Raw genomic sequence first — 22,171 nt, 5'->3', positions numbered from 1 at the left:
ATTAGAAGTTGTATATATAAAGAGCATCGACCAACAGAGTTGTGCTCTTTAGTCTATAGGTGTTTTTTTTTAATGGCCGCACACAGCATATGGAAGTTACCAGGCTAGGGGTTGAATTGGAACATCAGCTGCTGACCTACACCACAGCCAGAGCAAGGCCAGATTGGAGCCTCATCTGTGATCTATGCCTCAGCTTGCAGCAACCCCAGATCCTTAACCCACTGAGCAAGGCCAGGTGTCAAACCCACATCCTCACAGAGACAATATTGTGTCCTTAACCCACTGAGCCACAATGGGAACTCCTAATCTGTAGATATTTAAACTAGAAAGAAATACAATTAAATTTGTTTCACTGCTGTAACTCTTGGGACCATGTAGACTAAGGATGGTGGCTGGGATTGAAAGGTTCTGAGAAGGGGCCCCTGAAGTCCCAGGGTAAGATTATCAGCTCAAATTTAGATAGTTTAGGTGATAATTATTAGCATGACAGATTTGAATGTTATTATTGTTATTATTATTATTATTGCTTTTAGGGCCACACCTGTGGCATATGGAAGTTCCCAGGCTAGAGGTCAAATCGGAGCTGTAGCTGCAGCCTGTGCTACAGCCACAATGCCAGATCCTTAACCTGCTGAGTGAGGCCAGGAATTGAACCCACATCATCATAGATACTAGTCCTGTTTGTAACCTGCTGAGCCACATTGGGAACTCCTTGAATATTATTTTTGTGCTATAATTAGTAGTAGTTGGTGGCGAGTGATTTTACATATTTAAAGAGAAAGTGAAGTCATTTTTTATCCATTTCTCTAGAATAAAAAGGAAATTATGCATAATAGAGATGATAAGATTTCCTTTCATAGAAACTTCAGAGGAAAAAATAATAGGACACCATATTCATATCTCAGTGCTTCTTCAGTCATGCTGGGGATCAAGGATCATATTATTTAAGGGATTGATATAAAAGTTATAGAACATCATATAAATATATAATTATCGTTGTGAATTTTTTGTCAATTATGCTTAATGGAAATTGGTTCTTTCTATATTTCATCTGACATCCCCATGATACCCTCATAAATATGCCAACTTTTTTTCCACATCATGTGTTTTTTCAAGCTAGATTTTCTTTGCTTGGGAATGTCTTGCCTGTACTGTTTCCCTGCTTACTCTACTTATCCTTAAAGTCTTGGCTTAACAGACTTTCTCATGCTTCTCCAATCTCTCTCTCTCTCTTTTTAAATATATATATATATATTTTTTTTTTAAATGATTTTTATTTTTTCCATTATAACTGGTTTACAATGTTCTGTCAATTTTCTTCTGTACAGCAAAGTGACTCAGTCACACACACATATATACATTCTTTTTCTTACTCTATCCTCCAGCATGCTCCATAAGTGACAAGATTAGTGTGCACAAATTTGAATATTTTTATTATTATTGTTATTATTATTATTGCTATTATTGCATAAGTGACTAGATAAAGTTCCCAGTGCCATACAGCAGGATCTCGTTGCTTATCCATTCCAAAGGCAATAGTTTGCATCTATTAACTGCAAATTTCCAGTTCATCCCACTCCCTCCCCCTCCCCCTTGGCAACCACAGTTCTGTTCTCCAAGTCATGATTTTCTTCTCTGTGGAAAGGTTCATTTGTGCCATATATTAAATTCCAAATATAAGTGACATCATATGGTATTTGTCTTTCTCTTTCTGACTTACTTTACTTCGTATGAGAATCTCTAGTTCTATCCATGTCGCTGCAAATGGCACTATTTTGTTCTTTTCTATGGCTGGCTTCTCCAATCTCAGTGTGTCTGATATGCTCTACCATAATATGTAGAAAAAGTCTCTTCTTTCACAACTCTTATCACCATTTATAATTAGCTATCACTATGTGTGATTCTGTTGTTAATGGCCTTCTTCTCTACTTCATGAAATTCATGAGGGAAATGTTTTGTCCCCCAGTGTATCAGCAGTCTGACCACAATGCCTGGCTCATCAGTAGAAGGCAAATAAATACTTCTTAAAAAAATGTGAAAAAAGTAATTTTAAAAAAGTTTATTGGAGTGTAGTTGACTTACAATGTTTATTAGTTTCAGATATACAGAAAAGTGAATCAGTTATACATAAGTATCCATTGTTTTTCCCCCAGGTTATTACAATAGGTTCTTGTTAATTATCTATTTTATACAGTAGTATGTGTATGTTATTCCGTCATCCTAATTCATCCCCCCTCCCCACAGTTTCCCCTATAGTAACCATAAATTTGATTTTGAAATCTGTGAGGTTTTTTTTTTTGTAAATAAGTACTTTTGTATCATTTTTATTAGATTCCACATATAAGTGATATCATATGGTATTTATCTTTCTCTGTCTGACTTAGTACAATCATCTCTAGGTTCATCCCATGTTGCTGCAAATGGCATTATTTCATTCTTTTTTTGGCTGAGTAATATTCCATGGTATATATGTACCACATCTTCTTTATCCATTCCTCTGTGGATGGACCTTTAGGTTGCTTCCATCTCTTGGCTATTGCAAACAGTGTTGCAGTGAACATTGGGGTGCATGTACCTTTTTGATTTATTATTTTCTCTGACTATATACCCAGGAGTGGGTTGCTGAATCATATGGTGGTTCTATATTTAGTTTTTTAAGGAACCTCCATGCTGTTCTCTATAGTGGTTGTACCAATTTACATTCCAACCAACAGCATAGGAAGATTTCTTTTCCTCATACCCTCTCTAGCACTTGTTGTTTGTGGACTTTTCAATTATTGACATCTTGACTACTGTGAGGTGATACTTCATTGTATCTCTTACCACCATTTATAATTAGCTATCATTATGTGTGATTCTGTTGTTAATGGCCTTCTTCTCTACTTCATGAAATTCATTTTTTAATATGTAGCTGTCCAGTTTTCGCAGGAGAACCAATTATTGAAGAGACTATCTTTTCTTGATTTTATGTTCTTGCCTCCTTTGTTGTAGATTAATTGACCATAGGTGTGTGGGTTTATTTCTGGGCTTTATATCCTGTTCTATAGATTTACATTTCTGTTTTTGTGCCAGTAGCATCCTGTTTTTGATGACTGTAGCTTTGTGGTATAGTCTGAAGTCAGGGAGCCTGATACCTTCAGCTCTGTTTTTCTTTCCCAGGATTGCTTTGGCTATTCTGGATCTTTTCTGTTTCCATATAAATTTAAAAATTTTTTGTTCCAGTTCTCTGAAAAATGCTATTGGTAATTTGATAGGAATTGCATTGAATCTGTAGGTTGCCTTGGGCAGTATAGTCATTTTGACAGTATTGATTCTTCCAATTCAAATACATGGTATATCTTTCCATATGTTCATATCATCTTTGATTTCTTTCATCAGCATCTTATAGTTTTCAGAGTACAGGTCATTTGCTTCCTTAGACAGGCTTATTCTTAGGTATTTTATTCTTTTTGACATGAGGATAAGTGAGATTTTTTTCCTTTAATTTCTCTTTCTGATCTTTCATTGTTAGTGTATAGAAATGCAAGATATTTCTATATATTAATTTTGTATCCTGCAACTTAATCAAATTCATTGATGAGTTTCTGTGGTATTTTATTTTGAGTAATTAAAATTTTTTTTCTTTAAGTATTTTCTAAATCATTTAAAATGAACACATACTATTTTTTAATTACAAATAAAAGACCTACCATATGAGTTACTACATGCAATGTCCTATATTAGTATAAGAAAGAAGATCTGATTTTTCTCCCCTTGAGTAGTGTATACATAAAGTTAGAGACACGAGTGATACACATATGAGAAGTTTGTAAATAATAATAGTAAATAAAAAGGTTTTAAAAAGATTGAAATAAACTTATTTTGAATACCTGCTAGTCTGGCATTGTGCTAAAGTGCATCCACCAACCTTATCACATTTCTTGGCACCAACTATCCTATGAGGCTGGTATTAACTCTATCTTAGTGATGGGAAATTCAAGCTCATTGAGATTAAGTGTCTTGCCCCAGGTCACCCACAGATTTGAAGTTGTAGTTCAAAGATTCAACCCCAGGCTTGAGTCATTTTACTAAAAAAAATGACCACTTCCTTGCATGCTCTTCCATTAGGAAGACAAAAGAACAGATGACTGTAGTCATTAACCTAAGCATTTCAATGGAATCCATGAATATTCACTCATCTTTCTTGAGAGACGTAGGGATCATCCTCATCCATGAGGGCTGAAAAGTATTTTTTAATTCCTTCAAGGACTAATTCAATGAATGTGTTATATGCTCAGTGTGTTATGAGTACAGAATTTTTATGTTCCTGATACAGAAATCTGCATAGCCATCAATTGCTTCTGCAAAAGGGGAGTTCTTAAACACCAGAGGTGCGTAGCGATGGTGTGTGATTAATGACTGCAACTGGATTGCTTTGCAGGCTGTTCTCCCTATCTACAAGTGATATTACTTGGCAGGGAGTCAGGAAATGGATGTTTTAATCAATCCTGCTTTCATCTGTGACAGATCTCTGTTTGAAAAGTGGTGGGCAGTCCGTGTCTTTCCTCTCCTTTGTCTATATTACAGGGTATTGGGCTCCATTTTCTCTGGCATGGGAGAAGAATTTATTCAAAATAATGGTCCTTATTTAGATAAGGAGTTAGATCTATCACTATGGCTAGACAGCAAAACCAGACCTAATTCTTCCCCTCTATTAAACAAATAAAACCTCACCCTTGTGTCTGCTACTGAAAAATGCCAGTAGCTCAAGATTTATTAGTTTCTTCAAGTCCTCATTACAAGAAACCTAGAATTTCTTCTGTTGTTTAACTCAGAAGTTTAACTAAGCAAAAGTTCTTGGGAGTAGTGAAGAGGGGAAAAAAATGTAGGATGTGTTTTATTTAAGAAAAAAAGACATTAAATATTTTATGTCTCTTTAACTTTTACACATTAAAATTCAATTTTATGATCATTAGTCTTATTATTTTAAGGACCATCTTCTTTTTATTTCTCCCTTAATGTGATGTTAAATGACTTGGGAAATGGATAGTTTCTTCACTATCAGAAACATGGGAATTTCATATGGAGTTTTTGGAGTATATCTAGCATCCTGATATGAAACATTAAATTTATCTTCATATTATTAATAATAATTACATTTGAGTATGTACCTTAAACTCTGAAGTTTCTAAATGAAGACACTAAGGCTCAAAAAGTTTAAACATGTTAGGTCGTATAGTGGTATTTGACTTCAAATTCTGACCTAGTCTTTTTAGATACAGAGTCCATATGCTATTGTCTTTTCCATACACTATACTTACCGTTATGTCAAATATAATTTTAAAACACTAGTCATTATAGCAATGCATGAAAGTATGTTCATCACTAGTCTTTATGGAAATGCAAATTAAAACCACAGTGAGATACCACTTCACTCCCGCTAAAATGACAACTATAGAAACAAACACAAAGCAAAAACAAGTGTTGACAAAAATGTGGAAAACTTACTCTTATGCACTGCTAGTGGAATGTAAAATGGTATAGCCGTTGTGGAAAACAGTGGGCAGTTACTCAAAAAGTTAAACACAGAATTACTATGTGATCCAGCAATTCCACTTCTGGATATCCACTCCAAAGAATGGAAAGCAAGGACTCAAACAGATAATTATGTATCAATGTCCACAGCAACACTATTCACAGAAGCCAAAATGTAGAACCAACCCCATGTCCCTTGACAGATAAATGCATAAAAAAAAATGTGTTGTATACATACAATGGAATGCCATTTAGCCTTAAAAATTAGTGAAATTATGATATACATGCTCCAATATGAATGAATATTGGCAACATTATGCTAAGCAAAATAAAGCAGATACAAAATTATAAATATTGTGTAATTCCATATATTTTAAGGATAGGCAAATCCATAAGATAGCAAGTAGAATAGAGTTACCAGGTGCTGGGTGGGGAAAATACGGACTACCTGTTTAAGGAGTATAGAGCTTCTCTTTGGGGGAAAGTTCTGGAAATGGATAGTGGTGATGGTTGCATAATACTGTGAATGTACTCAATGCAACTGAATTGTACATTTAAAATTGTTAAAATGTCATGTATGTTTTATAATAAAAAACACTATTGTTGAACATGAGTAACTTAGGGTTTATAAAGCTATCTCTCTGAGAGATATTAGAAATTTAGCTCAGTATTTGCATGAAAATAAGGTGGTATTCAAAACATTAGATAAAGTTATAAGGAATTCTAAGGGCTCTAGGGAATAAGAAGGGAACGTTTAGACAGAGAAAGACAAGGTAAACGCAGCAATATAACTTAATACCTCTAGTCACACACATCCCCCCAATTTGAGTGATTGTAGAATTCAATCTAGCATAATGAGATGGAGGTTATATATACAGACTTTAGGCCATGCAAATTGGGTGAAAGAACTGGATGTGAATGTGGATTTAAAGCCCCTGATCATATAGTGACTCTAAAAAGTAACTAAGCATGTCAATTTGAGTTCACATGATCACTCTGCGTATGTGGCCCTTGCATTTTGTTTTGCCTTGCTTGTGATCCTTAAGTAATCATATTATCATCATAAATTGTCAGCCTTGTTCCTCTGAAATAATAAATATGCTTCCTTTGATAATTATGTAGTTTATCCACCTCAGGAAGTTTTAAATTAAATAAAAATATAAGGAAGTGTATTAACCCAAGATCATTTATATTTTGAGTTCATAGTCTGGAATAAATTTTTGAACTAAATTGAGGGAGCTTTATAGATTTGGTGTCTGAAGAATTTACAATGTTTAATAGAACCTGATAAGTGAAAGGTTTTACTGTAAATTAAAATATGCAATAGATTTTGGAATCATGCTTTTAAGCTAAAACTAAACCTGCAAATTTGACTAAGTTTGTAAAAATCAAAAAAGTGAAGATGCACTGTATTTACAATCATACCTTATTTTATTTACAAGACTGTTTTAAATGTATAGGTGGGTTTTCCTTGTTACGGTTTTGATTCTGAGTTGTCACAAAGTTTTTTAAATGCTTTAAAAGTAAAATATACTAAATTTCTAAGTACAGTCTAAAATGTTCTAGAAAATGAAATTTACTAAATTTGTCAATGAGATTAATTATTTAAAGTAATTTAGTCTATTCAACTTGAATTAATTAAACATTCATCAAAGAAAAAGAGAAAATGATTGTTCTTTGCATATTAGTTTTATAAATAGTACAATAAGATTTGTTAGTTAAATTAAAAGCATAAGAGAAGCCAGTTTTTTATAATTACAGCTTTAAAAGAGTTATATTAATTAGAAAACTAAGTAGTTGGACATGGTTTTTGCCTCGCATAAAGGCCCCTTCAAGACATTTAAGAACTCAGACTCATGATCTTGACATGAAGATCTTGACATGGACATGGAAGCACTGGTTCTCAGATCCAGTGGATACACTTTGGTTTGGGATCAAGTGAATTGTTTAATAATAAAATTACTGGGGTATAGATCACTTACATTAAAGAGTAGAGTAGATTCTAGGTTATCCCTATAATAACATTGACTTTCTTCCTTGTGTTACTGCATGCTTTCTTCTGTGGGGAGTGTTTCTGAATTGCAATCTACTGGACTGTGTAACTATCAGCCACAAAGATTTCCTTCCCAGGAGCAACCCCAGGCACTGTGGAATGACTCAGAGAGTGAGACGATTAAGAAATGATAAAGTAAGACAAAGAGTTCACCAGAATATTCCATTCTCTTTGGTTCCTAGTGGAGTGCCATTTTCTGCTAGATGTACTTGCTCGAATATTTCTTGTTTCTGTCTGTGCTTAAAGGATCTAGGAATTAGGACTGGCTACATGAAATTTTAGGTCATGAAAAATGTTGACAAAAGCTCTGAATTCTGGTTGTGTATCACTGAATAGAAGTCAATTGATACAAACTATCTCTACCTCTGAGTAATAATTCTTAGGAAAATTTGTCTTAGGGGTGAATGATAAGAAAGCACAGAATAGGCCTTTATGTAACCTCTAAGCAGAGGGTGCTGGTAAATATTTAATAACTAGGTATCTAGGGGGGAAAAAACCCTCAAAACTCTGTTGATATAGAGCAGTTGTCAATGTCCCTGTTGTAAATAATCTCACCATAGCCAATTTGTTCAACATCATCTCAGGGGAGAGCCAGTTTTAACACACCATTACCTTTAACCTTTTAATTCTTCCATCCCTGCTCCTTTATTTTGGCAGCTGGTCATGCTAAAAAACATATATATATCTTGTTGACGTCATGACTCATGATCATGAATCCCAAATGGTCCCTTGGTCTGACAGGCAAGTACTGTACATTCCTACTCAGTTCACACTCCCATAGTTTTAGAGAACTCTTTGGTGCCTTTCCCTTTCTTCCAAATACCAAATATTACCATTATCATTTTCCCTCTCAGCTGATGGCCTTGTTCTTTTTCACTATGAAGAACAAAGCAATTGGATAGAAGCACGACAGACTTCCTCCATCCCAAGCCCCATCTCCAAGCATCTGCACTCCCCTCCTCCACCCTCCCCTGTGCTCTTGTTTAAAGCCAATGCCTGCATCCATGGGTCAGAGTCCTTCTGTTTTACTCAAGTCTTCACTCCTGTTATTATCCCCACTCTCCTCTAAAACATCAGCTTCTTGTTTTCTATCAGATCAATACCATCTGTGAAAGCATTAAAATTGCTATCATTTGTTAAAGCTTCTCTCAGCCCCACCATCTCTATCAGCTGTTGCACCACTTTTTTGCCCTCATTTTCAGCAGAATCATTCTTGAGATAGTTGTCTGTACTCATGAATTCCTCTTCTGCCACCCTCTCTCAAACCCACTCTGGTCTGGCTTCCACCAGTATTAATAGATGAAATTTTGGAACAGAGAGACTGTGCCCCATATGTAAAGTTAAATGGTGCATTGAAGCAATTTTTAGATAATTCACTAAAACATTCACTCATATAAATCGTACCAACAAAAGCATACTTTCTCCATGTTATTTTTTTGCTTTTTTATATGTAGCAATCATGTAAATGTTTCCTAAGGGGGGAAATACAAAACTATTCTTTTTAAAGGTGAATATGTTTCTTCAACATAAGACTTTGAGAGTGTGTTTGTGGTAACAACTTACCTTTTTGAAGAATTAGAGTTACCAATTTAAAGTAGTATTGAAATAACATGTTACAAATAATAATACTTTATCTTACTAAAAAATAATACTTTATCTTACTGTAAAAATCTGGTTGAGTGTAACCATAAATACAACATTATAACCTTTTCTTATATAATGGTCTTTTTCTGAAATGAGATACAATGTGTTTGAAATAAAGGAAGGTTTTTGGGGGGAGGGGAGGGAAAGCTTTTAAGAAAGATTAAGTATCAGGGTAAAGTTTTGATTGTACTCTTCTTACTAAAAGTGTGATTGAAGTTTAATAGTTATTTTAATTTTGCTAAGCTTGTTGTGTGCTCATAATGTAAGCAAGCAACAAACATTAGAGAAGGTAGGCATAGTTTTAAAACCTATTCATTTTGGGGAAAGGAAAATGAGTGATAGAAAAATATCTATGCCAGTTTTCAGAACTCAGAGACTGCAGTGCAGGGCCATATCACCACCAAGAACACAGAAGTGATGGAAGAATATGATCCTCTCCTGTTAATTAAATTGTAGGATAAACTCAAAGACCTGGACATTATCCAAAACCATGCAACTCTTGGAGTTCCCATTGTGACTGAACGGTAACAAACCCAACTACTATCCATGAGGATGCGGGATCAATCCCTGGCCCTGCTCAGCAGGTTAAGGATCTGATGTTGCCATGAGCTGCAATGCAGGTCATAGATGCAGCTTGAATCTGGCATTGCTGTGGCTGTGGTGTATGCCTGCTGCAGCTCCAATTCGACCCCTAGCCTGGGCACTTCCATATACCATGAGTGTAGCCCTAAAAAAAAAAAGCAAACAAACAAAAACAACAAAACCACATAACTCTCAAGACAGAAGGACTTGAATATTTCCTGATGGGATGTATAAACTCTTCAAAATGATGTTTATAGCCCCAAAAGCCTGGGGTTTGGCTGGAAGAACAGCATTTTCAGTGCCCATCCAATCCTTATCCTGAGAGAGAAGCCTTGCTAACAGCCGTTAAGTTCTTTGGCCCCAATGTTAAGTCAGTTCCAGTCATTTATTTGTCAGCTAATCCTTTCTTGATTCTGTGCTCAAAGAACCACCTTCTGATTCAGATTTTTTTCCCCATTGTACGTCTATCTGTATAGACAGAACGCACTTGTCCCATAAGTACAGCTACCTCAGTCCATGGGAAAGTTCTATTTTACTTTATAATTGAATAAACAGCTCTTCTGTTAATATGTCGGTTTTGAGCATTGTAGTAATTAGGAGCCTGACACTGAGAGATAGATCCAGATCTCTACATAGCCTCACCAAAGTAACAAATGACCCCTTGCGGCTCACTGGGATCTTTCCAGCCTGATTTCTTGCTCAGTGGCTGCAAGAAATTTTATTTTTTAATAGTCATGGCATTTCAGTTAATACGTGCTGAGCCTAGTTTCCAACCTTTAAAATGAGGATAATGATCCTTCAATGCCTATATCATCTTTCTAGTACTCTGCTTGACAAACACTATTGGATCCTACTTGGGTGTCCTGCCCTCAATTTCTTGGCCAGAAGACCCTGTTTCCCACAATAATGAATATTCTAAATCATTCTAGATAATTGTTTTGCTTTGAAGTTAAACAAATGGAAATGAGGTGATACACATATTAGCCTTAGAAGGTGTGTGGGCAGAATTCTGAATGCCCCCCAATATCCCTGCCTTGTGTGTGCATACACACATGATCTCCCAGACTGTAAATATGATGGGTGTTACTCCTGAGATTGAAGTTTAGTCTTAGATGGCACAGTTGGCTTGGAGAAAGTGTTGTCCATGTGGGCTTTTTCTAACACAGGAACCTTTTAAGTCTAGTTCTAGAGGTCAGAGACTGGGAGAGTCAGGGATTTAAAATAGCAGAGACTCTCTCCTGCTGGCTTTGAAGAAGCCACTGCTAAGTTTTGGAGAGGGTGATATGGCAGGGAATGGCAGGCTGCCACTAGGAGTTGAGAATGGCCTCTTGGTCAACAGCCAGCAAGAACTAGATTCTGCCAACAATCTAAATGAACTTGAAAGTGGATTTTTTTTTTTTTTTTTCCCAGAGAACTCCAGACAAGAGCTCAGCCCAGCCAACATCTTGCTTTCAGCCAGATGGACCCAGATATTCATGCAAACTCCTAACCCACTGAAACTGTGAAATAATGAATTGAGGTTGTTTTTAAGCTGTTAACTTTATGGTACATTGTTACACAGCAATAAAAACTAATGCAGGAGTCTTATCATAGAATTGCTGTATTGAAACATCAAGAATGGATGGGGAGTTTGGAGTTAATTGATGCAAACTATTACATTTAGAATGGATAAGCATTGCAGTCCTACTGTATAGCACAGGGAACTATGTCCAATCTCTTGGAGTATGAAAAGGATGTATATACATGTATGACTAGATCACTATGCTATACAGCAGAAATTGACACAACGCTAAATAAACTATATGCTAACAAAAAAATTAAAAATAAAAATAAACCCACTGATTTGGAGACATCAAAAAAAAAAAAATCTAGGGAGTTCCCGTCGTGGCGCAGTGGTTAACGAATCCGACTAGGAACCATGAGGTTGCGGGTTCGGTCCCTGCCCTTGCTCAGTGGGTTAACGATCCGGCGTTGCCATGAGCTGTGGTGTAGGTTGCAGACGCGGCTCGGATCCTGCGTTGCTGTGGCTCTGGCATAGGCCGGTGACTACAGCTCCGATTGGACCCCTAGCCTGGGAACCTCCATATGCCGTGGGAGCGGCCCAAGAGATAACAACAACAACAACAACAACAACAATAATGCCGCGGGAGCGGCCCAAGAAATAGCAACAACAACAACAACAAAAGACAAAAAAAAAAAAAAAAAAAAAAAAATCTAGGAAATATTTCAAGATAGGAAAAATTAAGACAAGAGTATAATTTTATTTCACTATCAAACATAGTTGAAAACCTCCCAAATGAAATACTAGCTAACTCATTTTGCCCTACTTCTTTCATCAAATCATGATCAAGTACAGTTATTTTTAGAGCATAATAAATTACCCACAAAATTACCAGTTTAAAAAAACCTTGGTAGTTCCTGTCATGGCTCAGCAGGTTAAGAACTGACTAGCATCCACGAGCAGGTTCGATTCCTGGCCTTGCTCAGTGGGTGAAGGATCTGGTATTGCCACAAGGTGCTCTGCAGGTCACAGCTGTGGCTCAGATCTGGTGTTGCTGTGGCTGTGGGTAGGCTGGTGGCTGCAGCTCCAATTGGACCCCTAGTCTGGGAACTTCCATATACCATGGGTGCAGCCCTAAAAAAAAAGAAAAAAAAAAAAACTTCGTATTTCTCTCTGCCTTTTGGGGGTCAGGAATTTGGGGAGGACTAAGTGAAGCAGCTCTGGCTCAGGATTCCATTGTTTACAGTTTGATGTTGGTGGGGAAGGCAGTCTTCTACTTTGCCTAATAGTTAAAGAGTGTGAACTTGATCTTCACCATGAAGAATTGCCTGTATTTAAAACAGCTTTTTGTAGTCTGACCACTTTTTAAAGACTATTGTCTTGCTTGGGGCTCAAAAACCCTATTTAACAGTCAAAGCTGAGAAATGACTTTATTGTTCTAGCTGCTCCTGGCTCTCCCTGAGAAACAAATAACCCCAATTGCTTCAGTAGGTTGGGACCCACAAAGCATTGCAATCTACAATTTAACCTGATGTGAAAATTTCACACCTACTTTTTATTACTACCATTACATCAACTATATGCCAAGCACTTTTTACAATCTTAGCTATGAAGACAAATAAGATAATATTTCTGCCTTATTGGAGTTCCTAGCTTTGGGGCAGAGACAGATTTGTAAAGAGCTAACCACAATTTTACATAATTAGCCCTATAATATGGTATGAACAAAGTGCTGTGGAGGAGAGAGAAAGTACTCAACCGAAAGCACTCCGGAACTGCTGTTCCTTAGGCAACATGATTATACTCCTTCTAAAGTAGGACCACTTGACTGGCAAAAGATAACGTCATTGAGAGGAAGTACTGTGGCACATGTATACTGTAACCATGGGACAGAAAGTGTCAACATCCTTTACGGGAAAGACAGATAGCTTCTTGCCAATACATGATGTTTGACCTAGGGTCACAGGAGGAAAACAAACCATTTTTTTTTTTGCCTTTCTTGTTTCTTGTTTGCTTGCTTATTTGTTCCTTTTCTTTGTTATGGTTTGGCTTTTTTTAATTAAAGATTGCTTTCTAAAACTCCATTTTCCTAAGGTTAAAGATGCATACAATTTTGTCTTCAAGTAGTAAATGTTTCTCTTTTTAAATTTAAAATTTTTCTTTCACCTTTATTCGTGATTAGCCACAACCTGTGAGAAAGAGACGTTGATGAAATACTGTGGGACTTATAAAGATGGAAAAAATTTGTTTCTGATTTTATGAGGCTTGTATTCTGGTAGGTGAGATTGTGTGCTCAAAAACAATATAATAGCAGGTAAAATAAAATAAATGCCATTAACATGGTATAGAAAATGAGATGAAGGTGCTTTGAATTTTGACCTTCATGTTTATTGGTTTGGGGTGTGACTCTAACCTCAACAATATAACCAAACTTCAGCTTGAGGTTTTTAGTATTTTTATAACTTTGTTAGAATTTTGAGTGGGTAAGGATTCTAGATGAGGACACCAAGTGCCAGGGAAGTCTTATTATCTGTTGGTAGTCACATGGTTCAGCTACAAGATTCTGAAACGGTGTTTTGCAATGTTTACTCTCTAAATCCCTGACTGCACATTCCTGGCCTGTAGCTAAATTTGGCTCACAGTATGTCTTAGTGTTATTATTTTTAGCAACATCAGTATTTCAAAATAATTTATTGGAATTACCTCTGGCAGGGCATGCCTTCTTTACATGAATATCTGTAAGTAGATAGATATACATATATGCATATACCTAGATATACATATATGTATATATCTATCCCTATATACATGTATATAGATATTTATATCTCTATCAATATCTATCTATCTATCTATCTATCTATCTATCTATCTATCTATCTATCTATCTATCCATATAAGGTTTAGCCCTCTTACAATGCTGAGCTTCCAAGGGCATCTGAATCTGAAATTCCTTCTGAATCTATACGTATGTGCCATATTCTACATGAAATGCAGTATTTGAAGTTACCAGACCCTGTTTGATTCTGTTTAGCTTCTTGGTCTTTGAACTTACAGCTCCCATTTCTTGGGACAAACATTCCCATCTTTTCTTTTTTTAAATTGGGTATTATTTATCAAGACCCAGCTAAGGAAACACCCACCTAGAAAGTTGGGCGAGTCTAGTTTTGCCATATCTTCTACTTATAAGCAGTGCATCCTGAATTTGTCTCTGATAAAAACACTAACTTTATATGTCATTATCCATTTACTTCCAAACAATTTGAGGGCAAGTATTGTCCATTCACCTTGGAATCTCTAGTGAATATCTCTGGCACGTAGAAAGATTTCTTTTTCTTTTTTTTTTTTTTTTTTTTTTTTTTTTTTGTCTTTTTGCCTTTTCTAGGGCCGCTCCTTCAGCATATGGAAGTTCGCAGGCTAGGGGTCTAACTGGAGCTGTAGATGCCGGCCTGCACCACAGCCACAGCAATGAGAGATCTGAGCTGTGTCTGCAAACTACACCACAGCTCATGGCAACGCCGGATCCTTAACCCATGAGCAAGACCAGGGACCGAACCTGAAACCTCATGGTTCCTAGTCGGATTTGTTAACCACTGTGCCACGACGGGAACTCCGAAAGATTTCAATAAAAGTTTTTTGACAAATGGTTATTTTGTTAAATGGTGGAGAGCTGTTGAAAATGGCATGAAAGTTCAATATTTATATTTACTTTGCTAGAAAAGTACTCTAGCAGAAGCACATTCTTTAGATATGATTTAACATTGTGTTTTTTTTGTCTTTAATTATATTTTAAGATTCTCCAGGAGAAATAATTATAAATCTCAAATTATATAGTAAAGAGTCAAAATAATATTGAAAAAAAGGGGAATTAACAAAGAAATTTTACTACCTTAAACGACATTTTTGAAAAATGTGGCTTCAATGCAGTTGCATATAATTTAAAGGAAAATAAAACACATTATTAGGCAGAACAAGGAAGCAGTGAAATATACAGTGAAGCCTAAGTACTAGTTGACAATATAACACAAAGCTTCAGGAAACACTTAAGCAGTGATGCCTAAAAAACAAAGTAGAGGCATAGATTTTTCCAGTCGTTTCAACAAACTGTGGGACTTGGCAATGCTGAAGAACGAGGAAAGAAGTAGAATATCCTAAAAGTCTTGTGGCTTTTATGGTTGGCCTTTGATACTGTTTAATTCTGAATGTTGATAGAAAATGTGATGATCCAAATGCCTGAGTTAAATTTTAAATTTAACTTTTCTGCTTTTACTTAGGATGTAGAAAGTTGTGTGAGGACATCCTTCCCACCACGGGAGTGAGAAGAAGCTGAATAACCAACAAAAATCAGAGCTTTTTGTTTAAGCCCACCTGATGCCCCTCCTAGGAAAGAGAAGCTGTGTAATTAATTCCATCTTCAGCAGAGAAGAGAAAAGGAAAGAGCTCCCATAGATACAGGTAGGAAGAAAAGAAACTTTGACTGAATATTTAAAGTCCAAACTGTGGGCTGGCTGGCTATTACAAATGACTAGAAACCCCAGGTGTAAAAGGAGTCTGTCCTCACCTGTCAGCCCTTTCCTTTCCCATGGGCCTTCACTGAATGCTGGTGAAAAGATTAAAGGCAGAGAAAGAGGGTATCATGACATCAGATGTTGTAGGAAGCAGAGGTTGTCAATTGCCAGGGGAAGAGCAAGAGTGTTGAGACACCCCCACCCCTTCTGAAGACCAAGCATGTGGAGCCTGCTGAAGTCTGGGGCAAGGCAAGGAAGGGTTTGGAAAGAACCCTACAGTCACTCTAGGCTTTATGTTAAATTCAAGGTAGTAGCTTCTGTGGTTCTAGGCAGATCTGGAAAGCTGAGAGAGAGCCCTTCCTGGGTGCAGTTTTATGGGGCCTTCTGAAGTCAGAGAGCAGGGCACATAAGAACTGAGATCAACCCGCCAGGCACTCAGATCCCAGCTTCTGCTAACAGGAGGCCTCTGATCCAGCCCTCATATATTTTGAAGCCTGTGGTGAATGGAATCTAATGAAAACAATGGCACAGCTTCAGCTAAGTTCAAATCCACCTTAGCAGCCTGACAGAGAAGAGGTCCCCTTTTCTTGAAATAAATATTGTTCACTCAGTCTCTGCTGTTCATTTACTTAACAATTTTCAGCATTCCGTTTTTAAAAAAACCTAGACATGCAAAAAGTAAGAATTTATGACCACTAGTGACTTTTGGTTCTAGTCACTAGAACCAAAGCCAGACATGACCCAAATATTGAAGTTATCAGACAGGGATATTAAAATATGTGAAGAAATTTTAGAATTTTTTTCTAATTTTAAGAAATTTAGTGGAAAGGGATGGCTAACCTGTTGTGGACAGGTGTACTAGTTTCCTATTTTTGCTGTAACAAATTACCACAAATTTAGTGGCTTGCTAAACACGAATTCATTATCTTCAAGTTCTGGAGGTCAAAACATTGAAATGGGATTTGTGGGCTAAAATCAGATGTCAGCAAGATTTTCTTCCATCTAGGGGAGAGTACGTTTTCTTGGTCTTTCCAGTTTCTAAAGGCTGCCTGCCTTCCTTGGGTCATGGCACCCTCCTGCATCTTCAAAGCTAGCATCCTATCATCTTCAAATGCTCTCTCACTCTGACACTGACCCCTCTACCTCCTTCTTTCACTTGTTAAAACTTTGTGATTATGGGGGGCCCATCTAGATAATTCAGGATAATCTAATCATCTCAGGTTGAATGTTTGGCAACCTTAATTCTATATGAAATCTTTTTTATTACTCAATGAATTTATTACATTTATAGTTGTACAATGATCATCACAATCCAATTTTATAGGATTTCCATCCCACACCCCCAGCACATACCCCCAGCTCCCAACCTCTCTCCTTTGGAAACCATAAGTTTTTCAAAGTCTGTGAGTCATATCTGTTCTGCAAAGAAGTTCTTCTTCTATCAAATTAGAAGAAGTTTTCAGATTTCACATGTCAGTGATAACACTTGATGTTGGTGTCTCATTGTCTGACTGACCTCACTTAGCATGATAATTTCTAGGTCTATCCATGTTGCTAAAAATGCCGGTATTTCATTCCTTTTAATGGCTGAGTAATATTCTGTTGTGTATATGTACCACTTCTTCTTGATCCACTCCTCTGTTGATGGACATTTCGGTTGTTTCCACGTCTTGGCTATTGAAAATAGTGTTGCAATGAACGTTGGAGTACATGTGTCTTTTCGAGTCATGGTTTTATCTGGATAGGTGTCCAGGAGAGGGATCGCTGGGTCAAATGGTAGTTCTATTTTTAGTTTTCTGAGGCATCTCCATACTGTTTTCCACAGTGGTTGCACCAATTTACACTCCCACCAGCAGTGTAATAGGGTTCCTTTTTTTCCACACATAGACTTTTGGATTCTGGCCATTCTGGCTGTGTAAGGTGGTACCTCATAGCGGTTTTGATTTGCATTTCTCTAATAATGAGTGATGTTGAACATCTTTTCATGTGTTTTTTGGCCATCCATATGTCTTCTTTGGAGAATCCTCTGTTTAGATCCTCTGCCCATTTTTGGATGGGGTTGTTTGTTTTTTTGGTATGGAGCAGTAGGTGGTGTTTATAGATTTTGGAGATTAATCCCTTGTCAGTGATGTCATGTGCAAAGATTTTCTCCCATTCTGTGGGTTGTCTTTTTGTTTTGTTTAGGGCTTCCTTTGGTGTGCAGAAACTTTTAAGTTTGATTAGGTCCCATTTGTTTATTTTTGTTTTTACTGTCATTACTCTAAGAGGTGGGTCTGAGAAGATGTTGCTGTCATGCATCTGGGCTTATATCTAGGTCTTTAATCCATTTCAAGTTTATTTCTGTGTAGGGTGTTAGGGAGTGTTCTAATTTCATTCTTTTCCATGTGGCTGTCCAGTTTTCCCAGCACCACTTATTGAACAAGCTGTCTTTTCTCCATTGTATATTCTTGCCTCCTTTGTCATAGATTAGTTGGCTGTAGGTGCATGGGTTTAATTCTGGGCTTTCTATCCTGTTCCACTGATCTATATTTCTGTCTTTGTTCCAGTACCATACAGTTTTGAGGACTGTAGCTTTGTAGTATAGTCTGAAGTCTGGGAGCCTGAGTCCTCCAGCTCCATTTTCCTTTTTCAGGATGTCTTTGGCTATTCTGGGTCTTTTGTGCTTCCAAACAAACTTTAAAATATTTTGTTCTAGTTCTGTGAACAATGTCCTTGGTAATTTGATAGGGATTGCATTGAATCTGTAGATTGCCTTGGGTAGTATAGTCATTTTGATAATATTGACTCTTCTAATCCAAGAGCATGGTATGCCTTTCCATCCATTTATGTCATCTTTGATTTCTTTCATCAGTGTCTTACAGTTTTCAGAGTACAGACCTTTCATCACTTTAGGTAGGTTTACTTATAGGTATTTTATTCTTTTAGATGTGTTATTAAACAGGATTGCTTCCCTAATTTATCTTTCTGATCTTTCATTTTTAGTATATAGAAATGCAGTCAATTTCTGTGTATTAATTTTGTATCCTGTGACTTTGCCAAATTCATGGATGAGCTCTAACAGTTTTCTGATAGAGTTTTTAGGGTTCTCTAGATATAGTATCAGGTCATCTACACATAGTGATAGTTTTACTTCTTCCTTTCCAACTTGGATTTCTTTTATCTCCTTTACTTGTGATTGCTGTGGCTAGGACTTCCAAAACTAAGTTGAATAATAGTGGCAAGAGTGGACATCCTTGTCTTGTTCCTGATCTCAGTGGGAATTCTTTCAGCTTTTCACCATTGAGAATGATGTTCGCTGTGGGTTTGTCATATATGGCCTTTATTATGTTGAGGTAGGTTCCCTCTACGCCCACTTTCTGAAGGGGTTTTATCAACAGTGTGTCCTGGATTTTGTCAAAGGCTTTTTCTGCATCCATTGAGTGGATCATATGGTTTTTACTCTTCAGATTGTTAATGTGGTGTATCACACTGATTGATTTGTGGATATTGAAGAACCCTTGCATCCCTGGGATAAAACCCATTTGATCATGGTGTGCAATCCTTTTAATGTACTGTTGGATGCAGTTTGCTAGCATTCTGTTGAGGATTTTTGCATCTATGTTCATCAGTAAAATTGGCCTGTAATTTTCTTTATTTGTGGTATCTTTGTCTGGTTTTGGTATCAGGGTGATGGCCTCATAAAATGAGTTTGAGCGTGTTCCTTCCTCTGCAATTTTTTGGAATAGTTTCAGAAGGATAGGTGTTAGCTTTTCCCTAAATGTTTGCTAGAATTCACCTATGAAGCCATCTGGTCCTGGACTTTTGTTTGTTGGAAGATTTTTAATCACCGTTTCCGTTTCAGTAGTCATTATTGGTCCGTTCATCTTTTCTATTTCATCTTGGTTTAGTCTTGGAAGATTGTACTTTTCTAAGAATTTGTCTGTCTTCTAGGTTTTCCATTTTATTGGCATATAGTTGCATATAGTAGTCTCTTATGATCCTTTGTATTTCTGTGATGTCCATTGTTATTTCTCATTTTTCATTTCTAATTTTATTGATTTGAGTCCTTTCTCTATTTTCTTGATAGGTCTGGCTAAGGGTTTATCAATTTTGTTGATCTTTTCAAAGAACCAGCTTTTCATTTCATTGATCTTTTGTATGGTTTTCTTCATTTCTATTTCATTGATTTCTGCTCTGATCTTTATGATTTCTTTCCTTATGCTAACTTTAGGTCTTGTCTGTTCTTCTCTCTCTAGCTGCTTTAGGTGTAAAACTGCTTTAGCTTGTTTATTTGAGCTTTTTCTTGTTTTCTGAGGTAGGCTTGTATTGCTATAAACTGTCCTCTTAGAATGGCTTTTGCTGCATCCCATAGGTTTTGGAGTGTCATATCTTTGATTCTCCTTTGTCATATGACATACATTCACAATTACTAGGAATTGGTACATGTGGATAGATATTATTCTGCCCTCCACAGATGTGGAATTTTATCAGAAAAGATGGATTACAAAAGTCAAGTGGAAATGATGATTGATATATATATAATAAAAAGATAATGATTTCTGATGGGTTTATAGCAGACAAACAGCAGATTATATGCTGAATCATAAAGCACATATCAATGAATTTAAAACTATTAAAATTATACACAGTGTGTTCACTGGTATTAAATTAGGAATTAAAAGCAATAACATATATAGAAACTCCTAAGACATCTGGAAATCATACAACTAAGTAACACACAGGTCAAAGAAGAAATTACAAAGGAAATTATAAGGTAGTTTAAATGACTAGATAATTAAAATAATGCATATCAAAATACGTGGGATACAACTAAAAGGAGACCTTAGAGTAAAATAAGTCTTTGTATACCTAGAGTACACAAGGAAAAGTTGTAAAATCCATGCTCCATGTTTTCAGTTTTAAAAGATTTAAAAAAAAAAGAGAGAAAATTATTTAAACAGTGAGGAGAAGGGATGTCAGTTTTGATGATCTTTACAAAGAGCCAAATTTTGGGTTCATTGATTTTTCTTTATTGTCTTTCTAGTTTCTATTTCACTAATGTGTGCTCTAACCCTTTATTATCCCCTTTCTTCTGCTCTCCTTAGATTTAGTTTGCTCTTCTTTTTCTACTGTCTTAAGGAAGAGAGAAGTTTTGGCATTTTTTACTCTGTGCAGGATATTGGCATTCTAGTCACCATCCAACCCAATTTGGGGGGGTTAGAGGTTTCCCAAATTCAAATGAGGGATTGGAGCAGGGTTCACAACGGGTAAAGGAAATTAAGAGGACATTGTGATTGGAGCCCTCTAGGCCAATTCAATGTACTTTCATTGTTGCTCCTACTTCTGAATGTGTAGTGTGACTTAATGTGTCCTATGCATGTGCTTAGTAATCCCATAAGTGTCAACGGAAAAGCCAGATGTAGAGAAAGTGCTAATACCTTTGGGGACTCATGACCCTAATGAGTCCTTTAAGCTGTTGGTTTATAGGACTGATGATTTTGCCAACTGAAGACTGGCAAAGGGAGGCATCCACTACTAGGGCGTAGAACTAGGGTTTTAGGTTCATCACCTCCCAATCACCTCTAGCTATTAGCTTGTTTGGAGTTCTTCTCAAAAATGAACTCCCAATCTGAGAAGTTCATTATGTGAAGTTCATGTGTCACTCTCTGATCTGACATTTTTATTTTGGGGTGGTTCAACTCAGACTCTATTATTAACAAGGTGGGAATGATACATAAAGCCTTGCTTGGCAAATGGAAACGGTATATTTGGAAATGCAACTGGCCTGCCTCCAGTAGTTTCTTGACTTTACAAGAAAAATGGCAGCTGTCTCATTGGGAGAAACTTCTTCCCAACTCTGCTGCTTAAGGCAGTGCCATTGGATTTTCTTAATTCAGGGAGATTCACATAAATGCCTAATCCTTGTTCACTTATAACTTGGCCAGGGTGAAACAAAAATATTTCCAACTTTACCTCTCTCATCTCCTCCTTGTTCACAAACCTTAGTAGATACTTTGGTTACTAGAAAGAATCCTCTCAGTCACTTGCTGAGTAATAATCAGGATAAGAGAGATGGGAGATTATGCAGAATTATTGTGAATATTTGGCGTTCTTCTCTGAACATTCCTGAATATGATGCTTCTTTTTTCCTTACAGTAAATCAGTAAATTAAGTGTATGTGTGTGTGTGCGTGTGTGTATAAAGTATGTGTATATATATATGCATATATATATACACAGTATATCATCTTGGTGGTAAACCAACCAAAAGGGAATCTAAGGGATTTAAACTTAATTCCATTTCAGACACTTGGATTTACATTTTGAACTGACAGTGTTCTGTATCCTAAAGACAATAACAGCTTGGCTGACCATACTGTTCACTGAGTCC

The 22,171-nt window shown here is 36.5% G+C and overlaps 1 protein-coding gene across 2 annotated transcripts in view; it reads left to right on the top strand.

Annotated features, from left to right (window-relative positions):
* The window catches only part of LOC102160366 (uncharacterized), a 229,294-nt gene extending 213,545 nt beyond the window's left edge, over positions 1-15,749 (top strand). For both annotated transcript variants that reach the window (XM_084972836.1, XM_084972837.1), the window contains exon 5: positions 15,569-15,749. The gene's annotated coding sequence lies outside the window, so the exon portion shown is untranslated. The remainder of the gene's footprint in view (positions 1-15,568) is intronic.
* Positions 15,750-22,171: the final 6,422 nt, after the last annotated feature.

Source organism: Sus scrofa, chromosome 8 (genome assembly GCF_054392235.1).
Source record: "Sus scrofa isolate SSC_HxYL_T2T_F1_AM1 chromosome 8, Sscrofa_HxYL_maternal_Yorkshire_Landrace_v2.0, whole genome shotgun sequence".
Taxonomy (NCBI): domain Eukaryota; kingdom Metazoa; phylum Chordata; class Mammalia; order Artiodactyla; family Suidae; genus Sus; species Sus scrofa.
The sequence above is the reverse complement of the archived record's forward strand: the minus strand, read 5'-3'. Positions and strand labels throughout refer to the sequence as shown.